The sequence below is a fragment of the Mustela erminea genome, chromosome 2 (assembly GCF_009829155.1).
Source record: "Mustela erminea isolate mMusErm1 chromosome 2, mMusErm1.Pri, whole genome shotgun sequence".
Classification (NCBI taxonomy): domain Eukaryota; kingdom Metazoa; phylum Chordata; class Mammalia; order Carnivora; family Mustelidae; genus Mustela; species Mustela erminea.
This window is the reverse complement of record NC_045615.1, coordinates 100,483,852-100,500,259: the sequence shown is the minus strand read 5'-3', so window position 1 is coordinate 100,500,259 and position 16,408 is coordinate 100,483,852. Positions and strand designations below refer to the sequence as shown.

Below are 16,408 nucleotides of genomic sequence, written 5' to 3'. Positions count from 1 at the left end.
GCTGCTTGGTCAGAAAAGGCAAGGACCCGTTCACAGACTGACATCACTCCACGGGTCACAGGCACAGACCACACATTGCCCAGTCCACGTTCTTCTCAGTCTGCAAACTTCAGTGATGAGAGACCTAGTGCTGTCTACGTCCTTAGTTCTAGCCAGTGTCTCCAAACCACCACGAGGGCAGCGGGGCATCTTTTCAATGCTATGTGTTCATCCGAGATCCCTCTGGGGCAGCTCTTCCCTTCAGGGTCCCAGCCTAGTGCACAGAAACTTGACGCAACTTCCCTCACCTAGTCTCCGTTGAAAACAAGCACATGTTTCCCTCAACTCCCCAGTGTCCCTGGCTCTCCCCTTGCCAGCCACACCCCCAGCCCCAGCTGGCACCCTGACCTGCCAGCCTCCACGTGCCCTTCTCACCGTGTGAGGCTCTGGGGTTCCTGCCTACCGCACCCAGGGCTACCTCCTGCTGCCAGCCAGCCCACCCCGATCACCGGGCTGACTGTCCTCCCTGCCCCTCCAAGTGCTGCCAGTCCTCTAGAGTGGTGTGGATGTCTACAGTGGAGTGGCCATTCCATTCATCCCGACCCCCCCTTCCCAGAATCTGTCTCTACTTGGTCCTCCTCATCTACTCTGTTCTTAGAAGGAGCTCAGCCTTCACAACCATACAAATCAGATCCAAATCCCAGTCATGAGCCTTCCTAGTTTTGTGACCTTGAGTGAGTGAGTAGTAAGTCCCCCAAATTATCCCATGCTTAAAATGAGATGCTGATTACACATATTGGTATCATCATAAGGACTAAATGGGCTGCTCCACATACAGAACCAAGTATTTCACAAATGGTAGCTGGCATCATTACAATTAGTATATGCTCCTCTTTCTAGAACCTCGCTGTATGACTTGGGATCAATGAACACAGTAAGTGAACAGTGCTCACACGCTTCTTATTTTCTTAATGATGACATCCTTAAATATGTGCTCCCCTCCCTTAAGAAGAGTCAGGAAACACTATTCTGTACAACTCTGTGCAAATACATTTGAAATTAGGTGAAATACATAATTTCACAGAAAAGAATACAATTTACCAGCTATTTTAGAAAGCGTACACAGATCAATTTTCAATAGAAGTAGAGAAGGTTGTCAAAGATTGGCCTCACAGATAAAAGCTCCAGGCCCAAATGGTTTTACAGGTGAATTCTGCCAAGTCTCAAACACCAAACCTTACTACCCAAATTTTTCCAGAGAGGAGGTACAGAAAATTTTCAAATACTCTCTTTTTTAGAAGTAGGTTACAAAAGCGATGCCTAAACCTGATAGAGACAGCACAATAAAAAGAAAACCAAAGACTGATGTTACTTACAAATATCAAGGTACAAATCCTAAATAAAATATTAGCAAACAGAAATCCACACAATACATTAATAGCTAACCATGACCAAAGGGGTTCATTCCAGGAATACAAGGATGACTCTATATGAAAGACTAAAAAATCTACTAATATAATTTATCATATTAATAAATCTTGTAAGAAGATCACGACTCTCACCATAGATCGTGAAAAGGCCTTCAACAAAATGCAATACTCATTCCTGATTTTTAAAAAAGTCAGTAAATGGGCATTGATATGTACTTTCTTAGCTTAATAAAATACATGTACTAACTGTTATAGGGTACATGTCTGTATCCCCCCCCAAACTCATATGTTGAAATCTAATGCCCATTGTGACGGTAATGGGAGGCAGGGCCTTTGAGAGGTGATGAGGTCATGAGGGTGGGACATTCCCGCGGAGGATTAGTGCCCTTCCCACCGGTGAGGAGGAGAAGGAGGCAGCCCACAACCCAGAAGAAGGCCTTCATCAGAGCCCGTCCATGTTGGAACAATGATCTCAGACATCCAGCCTCCAGAATTGGGAGAAATAAATTTCTATTCTTTACCAGGCACCCAGGGTATGGTATTTTGTTAGAGCAGCCCCAAAAAACTAAGACACCAAGAGACAAAAACAAGAACAGCATCCTAGTCAGGCATTCCGGGTAAGGTCAGAGATAAGCCAAGGATGCCTGTTTGCTCCATTGCCATTAACACAATACTGGAAGTGTTAGCCAATGCAGTTAGAAATGAGAAGGCAATGAGAAACTCAAGGATGGAAAAGAAAAAATAAAATGATCTCTGTTTGCAGCTGATGAGAAATTATACATAGAAAATCGAAGGTAGGGGCGCCTGGGTGGCTCAGTGGGTTAAAACCTCTGCCCTCGGCTCAGGTCATGATCCCAGGGTCCTGGGATCAAGCCCCACATAGGGCTCTCTGCTCAGTGGGAAAACTGCTTCCTCCTCTCTCTCTCTCTGCCTGCCTCTCCGCCACCTACTTGTGATCTTTGTCTGTCAAATAAATAAAATCTAAAAAACAAAAACAAAAACAAAAACATGGGAATCAATGATAAACCTACTAAAAATAAAAATAATTTTAAAAACTTGAATAAAGTAGTAAAATATGTAGAAACTATTGCTTTTCCCATATTAGTTTTTTACCAAACAATATATACTAGAAGACAGAGTGAAAAAGATTTCATTGAAAAGCAATGAAAAAAGTAAAACACTTAAGTTTAAAAAGAAATGTGCAAAACTTCCATGCAGAAAACTTAAATAATTCCTGAAAGACAAAGAAGCAAATCTAAACAAATGACAAATTGTCCCTTTTCTATGGAAAGGACAACATCAGAAAGATGTCAATTCTCTCCACATTCACGAATAAATGTAATATACCAGCGAGCATGCAAGGACATTTAAGAACAATGAAGAGGGACTGGCCCTATCCTCTATTAAAACATAATATAAAGTTTTGTATCATTGAAAAGGGAAGAGGAGGCCCGGGGGGGCTCAGCTGGTGGAGCATCTGACTTGATTTTGGCTCAGGCCATGATCTCAGGGTCCTGGGATCCAAATCTGCATAAGGCTCTGCACTCAGTAGGGACTCTGCTCGAGATTCTCTCTACCCCTCCTCCACATTGTGCGCTCCCTCTCTCTCTAAAAGAAATAAATAAAATCTTAAAAAAAAAAAGGTGTGATACTGGTAGATAAATTCCCAGTTGGATTGATTCTACAGAAAAGAATGTCAACAAAGAGGCCTGTATACCTTGTAGCCTCTGAGAAAGGCAGTGTCCCAAACCCAATGGGGAAGACATGGACCTCTTAACGGGAGATAGGACAACTGGTGATCATTTGGGGAAAGAAGAAAGATCAATTTAAATACTTACATCATACACCAGAAAAAACTGCAAAGATAATTGAGAGTCAAAATATAAAATGTGAGGCCATCCAAGTCCTCAAAGATTTATAAAGTGAATTCTTCTATAACCCTGGTGGGGGAGAAGATTTTCTCCCTAGGATTCCAAATCGGACGACACAAAAGAACACAGGGCAGGCAGGACTGTGCTGTATAGCTCATGGCCACCTCCTGCTGGCATGGGGCTCACACCTGCTGTGCACTGGGGCTCACACCTGTGGCACACCAGGGCACACACTTGTGGTGCACCAGGATGTACATGTACACCTGTGCTGTACCAGGGCTCACACCTCTGGCGCACGGGGGCTCACACCTCTGGCGCACCAGGACACACACGGGGGCACACACCTGTGGTGTACCAGGGCTCACACCTGCAGTGCACCGTGGCTCATACCTGTGGCACACCAAGATGCATACCTGTGGTCCATTAGGACACACACTGGGGCGCACACCAGGGCTCACACCTCAGCGCACCTGCCGCCTGGCCTGCACACCTCTCTTCAAGCTGCCCATCTCCAGAAGCTGGATCACTGCACTGCTGGAGCTGGTACCACGAAAGCCCCCTCTTCCCCCTGCTCAGGACCATGGTGCTGGATTTGAGGGTCCAGTTAGGAAGCAGTTGCTAAACACAGCTGGTCTCAAGACCAACCTGTTTCTCAGGAAACAGCCTGGTCCCCTACCTTCTTCTTTTCAGAGACTTATCCTGATGTTGTTATCAGAATCTTAACGAGCCTCTGCCTATTTATTCCTCCAGACTCCTCTCTTTCCACTCCCACACTGTGTTTCACAATGCAGTAAATGGCGTGCTTTTGCACACACATCATGATCACTGGAGCCCACGGACCACGGCACGCATGGCTGCCCTCTGTGGTGGGCCTCGCCCCTGCGTGCCTGGCTCGCCCTTGCATGCACCCCCTGCCACACCACTTATCCTGGAAGCCTCTTACCTGCCCGCCCTGGGAGGCAGCGCCTTCCGCACCAGGCAAGCCTGCCTCCATCGCAGCTCCAGCTTCCGCTGGAATCACAGGTAAACCTGTCTGTCCACCGCAGCAGGCAGCAGGCCTCTGAAGTCAGGGACTGCTGCCTCCTCTCTGTGCCAAGGGCACCCAGCAGCGCGCCCGACGCGGGAGCCGGGACTCACCCGACAGTTGCAATGTGTTTGGTGAATCTGTTCACTCATTTGTTTCTACGTCTCCATAACAGACAAAATTCCTGAGATCTGTTTGGAAGAGAAAGTTGCAGAGCAAAATACCCCGGACGGTCCTCTCACAGCAAGCGTGTCTTCTGTGATATTCTTAGAACATGCACATTGAAAGTAGCAAAAGGAGGATTCTGACAAGGTCACTGTCCCAGACAGGTTGACCACCATCCGGTCAGGGCCCTTCTGTCAGCAGGGACCCTGAGGAGAATATTTGGGGGAGCGCTCAGGACAGACAGAACTCATGAGGCACCAAGGCAAAGGAGTGGATTCCCCAGCACCGCGTCTGCATATTTTCCCTTATAGGGTTACAGGGAGGACTCTCAGGCGGACTTGCAAATACTTCCACAGGCCCCTGCAGATGATCTAAATGGGCTGCCGCAGGCCAGGCCCAGGCCGGGCTGAGCCATCTCAGGGAAAGCAGCATAGCTTTAAACCCTGTCTGGCTGGAAACGTTCCCTCAGCTAGACCACATTTGAAATTCCTCAGGACTCAGATGACCGTGATTTGAATGACCAGACGGAGGGCTCTGAGCACAAGCTACCAAACGCCTTTGACTCCCCGTGCCCTGTCTGCACCGCAGGGATAATAACAGCTATGGGCCTCGCAAGACTGCTGGAGATCCAAAGACAGCTATAAATAAAAGCCGGGGACTTTCGGGGCATTCCATTAAGGCTAGTTCAATTTGACCCTGAAAAGTTACAGTAAATAAGGTTTCTTCTTCTCACTCTCTGGTGTCTGGACCTGTGACAGTCATGGGTAGTTCCAGTACTGACTGAAAAGTAGATTTTAGATTTATCAATATCCCAGGGGAACGCCTGCATTTCTATAAGAGTATGTGTATATATATGCATAGTCTAAGTCCCAAGAATCTTCCTTTCCGGCTTACAGAGAGCCAGCAAAAAGCCCTCAAAGGAATTCGTGTAAAAATCTGCAAATCATATTCCTTCCGACAATCATGATTCACAAAAGTCAGATTAACACATGGATAGAAAAAGCAAGCCCTAAAGGAAAGATCCTTCTATTATTTCGTAGAAAGGAAAAGAAGAGCAAAAGCTAGATCAGGCAATATCTTGCATAATCCTAATAACATAGGTAACCTGACTTCCGGCTTCCTGAAGCCTCATTCCCAAACTGGGCGGAGAGGCTAGGGATGAAAATCAAGCTGGTTGCGAGCAAAGTTTTCGGCATGATATTGAGAATGCAGTAGGTCTAATTCCATTTACGCCAGTTCATTTAATTCAGCAGTAAGTTGTGAAACACCAACTGTGCTCAAGACACTAGTCAAAATTGAAAGCAAGCCCGGCTTCCAAAGGTTCATTATCTAGGGCAGCAGATAAGCACTGGGACTCCTGATCCATTAGTCTGTGAAAGGGAGAGTCACTGATGTCTTTCAGCCGGCACTGGCGGGTCTCCATCTCTGCAAAGGTGACTCTGATCGTGGCTTTTAGGAGTACCTGGCATAGGGGGGCTGGCACAGGAAGAGGCACACTGGGCAGAGGGACGAAAGAATAACAGCCATAGAAGGATGGAAAAGGAAAATGCAAATCTGTGTGCTGTTTACTGTACTAGATTTAACTGTTTAAGAAAAACCACCTCCGTGTCCAGATACTTGGGTACCTAAGCGTGGGGAGACAATAATAAGTGAAACAAGCAGGATCATTTACACTCAAATTAGACACACCAAGAACATGCAAGTAAATAAAAACAGCCAGGAAGGGGGATGGATGCTAGGAATGAAGCATCTGGCCAACCATTTTATGTCGAATTTTTTAGCTCCAAATCCCTGCTTCATTTCTGAGGCCCTTTGCCCTTAAGGGTGGTTCTCTTTAACTGGAATCTGAAATTTTGAAAAAAAGAAAAAAAAAAAAAGAAGAATGGTCCGCAGTCACAATGGTCAGAAGATGGAATCCACCCACGTGTCCTTCGAAGGATGAACAGATAACCAAGTGTGGTCCATTCACTCCACAGAACACTATTCGGCCTTAAGAAGGAATGAAACCCTGACCCAGATGATAGCACGGGTGACACTTTGCTAAGTGAAGCGAGCCAGGCCCCAAGGACACCTAGACAAGGTCTTTAGGGGCGTCATACCCATAGATGCAGAGCGTAGATGGGGGCAGCCAGCGGCTGGGGGACGGACGCAAGGAGAGTTAGTGTTTCATGGGTACAGAGGTTTGGTCTGGGACGACAGGAAAGTTCTGGAGATGGGAGGATAAGGAGGCACAACAGCATGAACGTGCTTAATACCACTGAATTCTAAACTTACAATTGGCTAAGATGGAAAATTTTATTGCAATTTTTTAATTTATTGTATTTGTTTTGGGTAGAGCATACAATTCACAAATGACTGAGTAAGGGAGTGAAAAGGCTCCAGATCCCCTATTTGCAGAGCTTCCAAGCGCCCCCGAGCAGAGTGTAGCTGCGTTTGGCCATGGACCCCCGGGAGTGAGGCCCCAGCATCCTTATAGATGCAACACCTTCCACACCCCACCTCTCTGTGCTTCTGGGCCGCCCGATCCAGCTCCTGCCCCTTCTTCTCAGAACATTCCCGTGTTTCTGCCTCCAGCTCCGCTCATGTGTTCTGCCATAGGCCTGCCCTGGCGCTCAGCTTCGCTGCCAAGCAAGCTCGCTGTGGGTAAAACCAAGTGCCTCCCCCTCTACAAACGCTTCCCAGGCCACCTCCGGGAAGCGTGGACGCCCTGGTCTGGCAATTTCCCTCCAAAATCATCAGCTTCTTATGAGCAATGAACAACTGAGAGGTGGAAGAAGGAGAAAGGCTAGTTCCAGGTGTGACGGCATTAACATACACGCAACACCCACGAGTTTAACAAACTATGAGAACGAGCGACACACAGACACCTACGAAATGTAATGAGGACCCAGATAAAAGGAGACATACCATATTCGCAGACTGCAAGATTCTGTACTGTTCACATAGTCGTCGTCCTCCCAAATTATTCTAGAGACTCAACACAATCCCATCCAAGAGCCCAGCAGGGTATAGGAAAAGAAAAGAAAAAGAAGAAAAAGACTGATTCTAAAAATATATGAAACAAACAAGAATAGATGCCCATGGAAATCACTAGGAAAATATTTGCAATACACACATTTGACACCGACACGCTGAATACTGAGAACGTACAAAAGACCCAACCAAAAAAACCAAGCAAAGGACACAAATGGCCAGGACGCATGTTAAGGATGTGCTGATACTGTTAGTCGTCAGTGTCAAGCAGGTTGAAGTCACAATGAGCTACATCTCTACCCGCCGCACAGGGAGATTCTAAGCACAATGAGATTCATTAGGAGATGAGATTCTAAGGCTGATCACACCAAGCTCTGCCAAAATGCACGCAAGTAGTCCCTCCTACCTTTATCCAGAGCCTCCACGGCCCCACCCCCTCTGAGAACAGTCAGACAGTTTCTTGTAGAGGGAAATGTACATTCACCATGTGGTCCAGTAATTCCACTCCTGGGTATTCACCCAGCAGAAATCACTGCATGTATCCACACAAACACATTAGCAGCTCCACCCCTAACAGCCAGAGACGGCGCACAGCCGAAACAACCATTACCAAACACGGGATATACAAATTGTGAGGTCTTCACACAATGGAGTATTTCAACGCAGTAAAAAGAAATAAACCATCCAAATGCGTAACTTGTGATAAAATCATAAAATCCCATACCGTCTGATCCCATTTTCATGAAATTCCAGATTCCAGCAAAGCTAATGGAGAGCGGCGGAGAACAGATGGGTGGGTGCCCTAGTCTGAGCGGGCAAAGGACCCGTCCTGTTGGATTCTCAGGATTCGGACTCTAGGAGCTGAAGCTCACCAGCTGAAGCTGAAGCTGAGCTGAAGAGACAGTTCAAGGTCTGGGAGAAAACCCTACGTAGTTAAGGCAAAGTCAATTAAACAGGGGACAGTCTGTATATTGTATGTGATAAGGTCAAATGCCAATTTTGAGAAAATCCAGGTAAACAGGATTTTAAGAAATGATTTTGCCACACGCATCACAACAGGCTAAGAGCACTGGACTGGCATGGCACATCAGGGCTAATTCTGCTTTTATAAAGAAGAAAGCAGGATTCCTAAATCACAGAAAGCTCCAGGGAATGAGTTCTCTTCATTACCATAAAGCTGCACTGCATCTTTATTCATGAATGTCTTCTTCTTCTAATCAAAGGAAGGAATAAAAACAAACAAAAGGGGAAAGAGCGGCAGACTGAACTTGTAAACTGGGTCTCATTCAAACAACCACAGGCTACTGTTGAAGCCAGGGGAGTTGGGAGGGGCTCACAGCCCACAGGGCTGGACAGGACAGGAGCAGCCTACATCCTAGCCAGCTCTGCCTTCTCCCAGGGGGAAGAGGATCCCGCTGAAGCACAAAGCCCTCAAAGCCCTCTGTTGGGCCAGGGCAAGGCTCTTTGAAAAGCACGGCAGGGTGAGCTGACCCCTCCCCTCTCCAGCAAGACAGAGAGGCCACGTGTGGTGTGGCCACAGCCAGGGAGGGAGGAAGGGAGAGCCAGGTGCAGGGGCCGGCTGCTCCCTCTTCACCCAGCTCCAGGGAGCAGGGCCCACCCTCTCCGGGCCCGCCTGTCTTCCTGCTGACCGAGTTCTCTCTTCAGCAGGGAGGCTCCTCAAGTCGAGGCAATCTAGAACAGTCTAATATCTAAGACTGGGGATTCACGAATGTAGGCCCTGAAGCTCAGGGAGGAACAGGGACCTTCAGATCAAGGCCACAGAAAAGACTAAGCAGCAAGTCTGGGTGCCCAGAAGTGCTCCCTCTGGTCAGAACCTGCCTTTAAAATCCCCGGGGACGGTAGCTAATTTAGGGCATGAGAGAGGCCCTGGCACCATCTCCCGAATTGGAGAACCATCACTTTAAAAAAACACTGAGGCCTCTCAGCACAGAGCGAAAGCTGAGCCGGCAGCCAGCGCGGCGGCCCCCAGCTGCTGGCTTGGGGGCCTAATGGCTCAGCAGATGTCCACGGTCACTGCCGGGACAGCAGCTTTGTGGGGGAGGAAGCAGGAAGAGATGCCAGAGTGGGAAAGCTGCTCACACACTCAACACTCTCTGAGAAGAGGGGCGGGGGGAGAGGGAGAGGGAGGCCCTGGCCATCAGGACAGGCCCTCCATGGTATGCCACCTCGTTTCCAGAAACTGAGACAATAGATGTTTGCTCTTAAACACTGCCCTTCACACACTACCAGCTCCATTCTATGCACATCTGCAGCCTACTTTACATGAATTAAAAGGCCTAACCTAACTAAGTCATCGGGAACGCAGCTTGGGGCCGGGAGGTCAGGGGGGCCGCAGGGCCCTCGGACTTCAGACTAGCAGGGTGGGCAAAGCTTGTGCACCTCCAACAAAATGAGAAGTGGCCTCCCCACATCTGAGCTTTTCCTTACCATAGTTCGAAGCTCCAGAAAGATACTGCATTTCCAATCACTCCCACACCCCAGACCTCAGCCAAAAGCGGGCAGGGAGGAGGGGTTACCCACAACTCAGGGAAGGAAAGCATCCTCCTTGACATGGCAGGGGCGGGAGGCCAGGATCAAGGCCTATGGCCTAACCAAAAGCAAACAGAATCCTTGTAACCATGAGAGCTGTGATCCCTGGCTGTCCTCGTCTCTCCTATCGTCCTGGGGAGACTGAGGCACAGCTCAGCAAGGCAGGGCACCTGGGCACACACCGAGGGGCAGACACTTCTGCCTCGTGTTTTTTAGGTAGTCTAGAACTCCTGATGTCAATCCCCAAGGTGAGCCCGACAGCCCCTTTCTGTCAGGAAGATAGCACTCAGAGATGGTTCTAGTAGATGTTGGTCCAGACACAGCTGCCTACACAGCAATCAAGTTCTGCAATTATACTTTAATGTTAAACAGCTGGAGATAAAAGCATTTTCAAAACGCTTCCTCTCTGTCCTTCACGCTGGAACACCCTCCCTCCCCAGGGCTTCTGAAACTTCCATGGGAATGCTACTGAGGGGTGCTTGTTAAAATGCAGATTCTGACTCAGCAGGTAAGGGGGCTCTGAGGGTCTGCCTTCCTAACAAGCTCCCAGAGGAGGTGATGCTGTGGGTCCCGGTGGCCCCAACCCACAGGGGACTGTCTGACTGACAACAGGGCTCCTTGAAGAAGCAGTGACCATCCTGTTCTATGAAGCACCCAGCCAACCACAACCGACAACCTCGGGGGCCCCAAGGATCCAGACCTCCAGCAAGGCCATTAGGAGAGGGGACAGCTGAAGAGTGACACTGCCCCCGAAGACATGCTCGGCCTCTGGCTGATGTCCTCCCAAAGGTCAGGTTCAACCAGATGCAGAAGGTCTTGGTAACAGGCCTCAATCTGTAGCTTCACCATCCCAGTGGGGAGTGGACGACAACTGTGGGCCCCATTTGGCTCGAAGCCTTGGTCTGTAAACAGGGTCTTGTTGGCACACAGCCACCCCCACTCACTGGCTGGCCACGGGGCTTCCATGCCACATTAGCAGAGCAGCATAGTGGCCACGAAAGCCGGAAGCCTGAAATCTTTGCCATCTCTGCTCTGGGGGTCCAGGGAAGCAAAGTCTAGAAAGGCAAGCCTAAAGGCCAAGGCCCAGCCTCCAAGGCTGAGAGAGGCTGTCGGGACAAGCCCAGGACTCAGAAGGCTAGTCCACTAAGAGCTGAAGCACAGCTGGAAACGGGAGGCCAACTCTCACTCCTTGGGCTCACTGTCTTCCAGCTGTTCGTGCAGAGGTGGCCTGGCCTTAGAGGGACATACACACTGGGCAGGATGCATGACCCAGTACCCCATCCCCCTGCCCCTGCTGACGAGTGCTGCCACCCCACGTGTACACCTGACCCTGCACAGACTCCGGGGCAGGGGTGGGGGGCCGCGAATGGAGAGGCTGACCTCTGGCCTCGGATGAGCTTGTTCCTATCCTCCGGTCATGGTGAAGTGCGGAGGCCGCAGACCCTGCTTCTATCCAGGTCCTCCAGAGAGCAGAACAGGAAATGCCTCTGGGGCTCCCGGTAGCAGCAGGCACAGAACCGGGGCTCAGACGGCAGGGGTTGTGTGGGGCTGATGGGCTTGTCTCTGGGGAAGGCAGGCTGGAAGGCCGTCTGTCGCTCTGCCCCTGTTCCCCCTCCCCAGCAGATGGGGCCCCCACCATGCCCACATGGACGGGGAGGGCGGGCGGGCACCGAGGGCTGGGGAACATATGTCCATGTGTCAGTGGAAGCCAATTAAAGAAGACAGTCACCTTCCCATTAGCTTCTCAGGGCTTGGAGCCTCCGGGCTCACAGAACAGATGTGACTCAGGTTCCCAAAGAACGTGATGATGGACTTGTGCTCGCACATCGAATGGTCACAGACTCTGGAGTTGAAGCAACTGGGTTGAAATTCTGCCCCTGCACTTCCTAGCAGGGGCCTCTAGCGCACAGCCGTGTCACTCTCCTCTCTCCGGAAAAGGACAATGATGGAGCTCGTCAACACGTCCTCATGTGAAGAACTTGGCCCACAGGGTTAATCCTCAATAGACTATGACGGTTACCCTCCTCGTCGTCAGTATAATTATCTGTCAGAAACATTTGCTCAAGCATTATCTTGGCTTTAAAGCATAGGTGTAAGGGTTAAATAAGATGATCCGTAACTTGCCTGGACAGAGCATCATCTCTCAGTGGGGCCCTTGGTTTGGAGAAACCCAACCTCATCTCCCCTGTATATTTCATGAGACACCCCCACCAAACATAGGGAGAACCCCTCCTCCAAAAGAGTCAGTAACATCGTTTCAGCAACAATGTAATGCGTGGAGGAGATGCTGTATTTCAGAGGGGAAAAAACGAGCCCAGGGGAAGAGGAACTCACTCCCGCAAAGACACAAAGCTCGCAGGTGACAGACCAGCGTCTCCTCAGTAACAAGAGGCACCTGGCCAAGATGCTAGCTAGCAGCTTTAGTGAATGCTACCTCAGTAACCTGTGCTTCCATAAAGCAGTACACTGTTCTGTCACTTTAACCTTTTCTGTATGAAAGTGTATCTCTCTTGGAAGTGCTTCTTGGCCCAAAGGGCCCTACTTCCAAAGAGAAAATGTCCCTAGTAATGTCCAAAACATAGCCTGAGCCACAACTAAGAGAGTTTTAATACACGTTTCGTTCTCCAGCTGAAGGATGTTCATCTGCTCCCGGCTAAGGATCCAGAGCTTACGAAATAAACAAAGTACTGTTCCTAACATGAGGCCGGGCCATCTAGAGCAAGCCTGACTTGACCAGGTCCCTCGAAATAGAGGCCCACACTGCCACCCCCCAACTCCCGTCCTTCCCACCCCGTCGGGCTGGGCTCCCTCGTTGCATTGGCCCCTCCTCTGACAGGCTCCGGTACCGTCAGGGACATCTGCCCTCACTTCACTGATGGGACCGCGTCTGAACGTACACCTGTCACACGCCCTTCTGGACACAGTTTCTCCACTTGCCTCCCAGGCCTGGTCTCCCCTGCTCTTCCCGCTCATCATCTTGGACGGGGGCTTTTTCCTCATCAGTACACTCCTCCCTGGATGACTCCCTCCAGCTCTGACTCCACCTACCATTTACACAGTAATCTCCCCTCAATTCCCATCTCCCGTTAAGACTCCGCCCGCCCTGCCATCTGCCCTCTGTGGGGAAAAGAAGCTGAATCTAGCCTTCCTGAGGAATGCTGGGGAGATGGGGTCAAGTGAGGGAGACACCCAGGGGCAAGTGACAGGAGTGGTGACAAAGAGCTGTGAAAGCAAAGGCCATGGGACACAGATGGCACATTGCGAGAAACAGGACATGGGGGTGAGTTCCGTGCATCTGCGGATGAAAGCCAGCTGCTTCCACCAACAGCGGGGACCGACTGAGCAGGCTCAGCCCTGTCTAGACGAGCTGAGGACTCCTCACATCTCAGTGGCCTCTTTGCTTCCGAATGAAATCTGCTAACTCTATCCTTCTGAATTGCTCACGTTCTTTGAGGTCTTGTTTTCTGCTCTTTTCCCCCAGTGCTCCGGGCCCTCTGTGCTTGAGCCTCAGTCTTAGCCCTACAACCGGCTTCTGACTCCCCCTGCCAAACCCCTTCCTCCCGGTCGTCCCCATCTCAATAATGGCATCACTAGTGTACCAGCCACTCAGGCCAAAATCCCTGACGCCCTTCATCCAACCTGTGAGCAAATCATACACAAGATGAACCCCATCTCACCTCTCTGGTCATTTCCCACCAGGCCCAGCCACTGAATTCTCCTGCCCAGATTGCTGTGAGAGCTCCCAGCCCACCTCTCCTCTGTCACTTCTTCACCTCACCCCTGCAATCCAGCCTCCGCTCCAAACAGTTTGGTAATGAATGAACAAACACACACACACACACATACACACACATACACAGAAGAGACTGAGCGCGAGAGGAAGGGCAAGGGGAAATACCCATGTTGTAAAATGTTTGGGGAATCTGGTGAAGGGCATACAGGAGTTCTCTGTGCTATTTCTGCGATGTTTCCCTAAGTCTGTGTGATTGCAAATGTAAGTTGAGAAACAAAACCCACTCCATCCCTCGGTGAGCCCATCCTGTCTACCCCCTGCTCCCCCAACCATGGGGACCCCTCCTTCAGCCCACATAGTTTCCATGAAGCAGTAAAGAACCCTTGTCCATCTTTTGCCTTTACCATGCTGGGCAACGGGAACGTAACAATAATGGGTACATAGCCCACACCATGTCCCTCGAGAGCTCTCCCTTTCATGGGAATCCAGATGAGCATATAAGCTAAGAATTTCAAAGCATTGTGGCGAGGGCTCTGGCAGGCACGCAGAGCTATGGGGATAAGCTGCTTGGGGGGCGGTGGGGATACAGGAGCTCAGCCCCACACCTTGCGGGAACCCCATTCCAGCATTCTCAAAACACCACCAGTTTTGCATGTCTGTCTGAGCCAGGCCATCCAGGAGGACAGTGCCCCTAGGGGTGAGTCCCAGGGGCCGGCAAAGCAGCTGCCATAGCGCGTACACGTACCCAGGTCAGCAGACCCCGGCTGAGTGAACGAGGAGCTCCAGGACAGCCTATCCGTCGATACCTGGTGATACAAAACAAGATGATATGCGAATCATGCTTTCCTGTTGGAAGCGAGGCTAGATCCACTAAGCATCCCTCACTAGGAGGGCGGAAGTCAAGCATTCTTTAGCACTAAGCACACGGCAAGTTGCCTGCGCGGGAGAAAATCCCATCGTTGTCAAATAGCACGCACAGCCCCTCCCTGAGCCTCAGCCTCTCCGCCATCCCCAGGGCCTGATAAAACAAGATTCAGAAAACCCTGGAAACTGTGAGGGTGCTTCCCAGCCACAGGAGCCTCCGACGCCAGGAAGGAAGAAGGCAGGCAGGCCGACTGGGGACAACAGGTGTCTGGGAGGTAAAACAGAAGGGGCAGTGGGATGGGAAAGTGCTGGAAGCAGACGTGGCCAATAAAGCTGGGGCTTTAAAAAGGACACGTGTGTATGGATGGGTGGGTGGGAGGGGGTGTGAGTGTGGGCAGTGTGTGCACACACGCAGGAGACTCGAGGGACCCTCATCCAGAGTCTGACCAGGAGGTGGAACAGTGATTAATAAATAATGTGGCCAAGGGCACCTGCCTGTGCTTCGCTTACTCACAGTTCAAACAGATTCAAATGCACATCACTCCCATACGTCAGCCCTAGCAAACCCCTCCACTGGCCCCACCAGGAGAACGTCCACCCTTCACACATGGCCTGGAATAAGGCTGCCATGAGCAAATGAACCCAGAATGAACCCTGACTGCCCACAGCACGCAGGAGGGCCGTCTTTGGCATTTCCAGTTACCCCGAATCCTCCAGAAATCTGTAATGCTGCCGGGAGGGGCTGAAAAGAACATGCCGCACGCAGAGCGCGTCCCGTGCTGCCCGTGCAAACTGTCTCCATCCCAGGTTACTTGGCGAACTGTCCTTCCAGTATATCTCTGTGCCGGTTCTGGCCCCTCTTTTCCCAGAGCCTTGAACTGTATGCTAAAACAGCGAACTCAGGAGACCCACATGCTGGCGGCCAGGTGCCTACACCAGAAAGCCAGGGCACCGGGACCGTGCAGCGACAGCACGCTCTCTCGACCAGCAAGAACACTCCCATATTGCATGTGGCTGGAGGCCTAAGTACGACGAACAACATGACAGCAGAGGAAGAACACTGTGGCGGGAGCTGAAACACAATCGCCAGACAAGTTCCTAAGTCACACGTGGGATACAGCCCCACATCCACCAGTGCCTAGCAGGGAGATGCACAACGTGCCTGTCACCCCTTCACCTCCCTGTTCCGCTGTCACTCCACGACAAGTCCCTGACATCCCTCTAACCCCAAATTTCAGCAATCACATATTTTCTCATGGTTTTCCAGCCATGATTAAGATACTCAGAGCATCCTGACAAAGAGATGGGTCCTGCCATCACTTTGACCTCTGGTTTTGCAGAAGTACGTACTTTCGGTGCCACTCGGTGACCAGACAGCAGCACTGGCAAGATGAACGCCCCCCATGGGACAGCTGGCAGCGACCCCTCTCTTCCAGCCATAGGAAAGCCAAGGCAGGGGCCGATCCCTCTGCAGAACGCCCAGAGGAGGGGGGACAGGTAGGGAAGTCAGGTAGGCAGGACAGGGGCACAGCTTGTGAGGAGAAAGGCAGGGAGCACTCCCACCCTGGAAACACCTTTGGATTGTATAAAGGGAGGAAGAAGGGGCTGGGCCAGTTCTATGGCTGCACTGCTAAATACTGATGCCAAATCCGAATTCAGACAAGATGAAAGGGTCTCTCTTTAATAAGCATGCGCTCTGGTGCTCCATGTCACTCATTAAGAAAGTCATTTAGAAAGAATTCCCATTTAGGTGGTCATTTAGAAGGTCCAGGTTCTGTTCTAAGCACCCTATCCTCATGTAAACAAAGTGCTAGGGGCT

At 50.5% G+C, this 16,408-nt stretch overlaps 1 protein-coding gene across 8 annotated transcripts in view; it reads right to left on the bottom strand.

Annotated features, from left to right (window-relative positions):
- AFAP1 (actin filament associated protein 1) overlaps positions 1–16,408 on the bottom strand; it is a 130,354-nt gene that overhangs the window by 79,659 nt on the left and 34,287 nt on the right. For 3 of the 8 annotated variants that reach the window (XM_032333733.1, XM_032333736.1, XM_032333740.1), the window contains one exon: positions 14,471–14,531. The exons of 3 other annotated variants lie outside the window; for them this stretch is intronic. The gene's annotated coding sequence lies outside the window, so the exon portion shown is untranslated. Of the gene's footprint in view, positions 1–4,223; positions 4,411–7,376; positions 7,462–14,470; positions 14,532–16,408 lie in introns of those variants that run through there. 2 more of the 8 variants (XM_032333738.1, XM_032333737.1) reach the window with 2 other exon arrangements.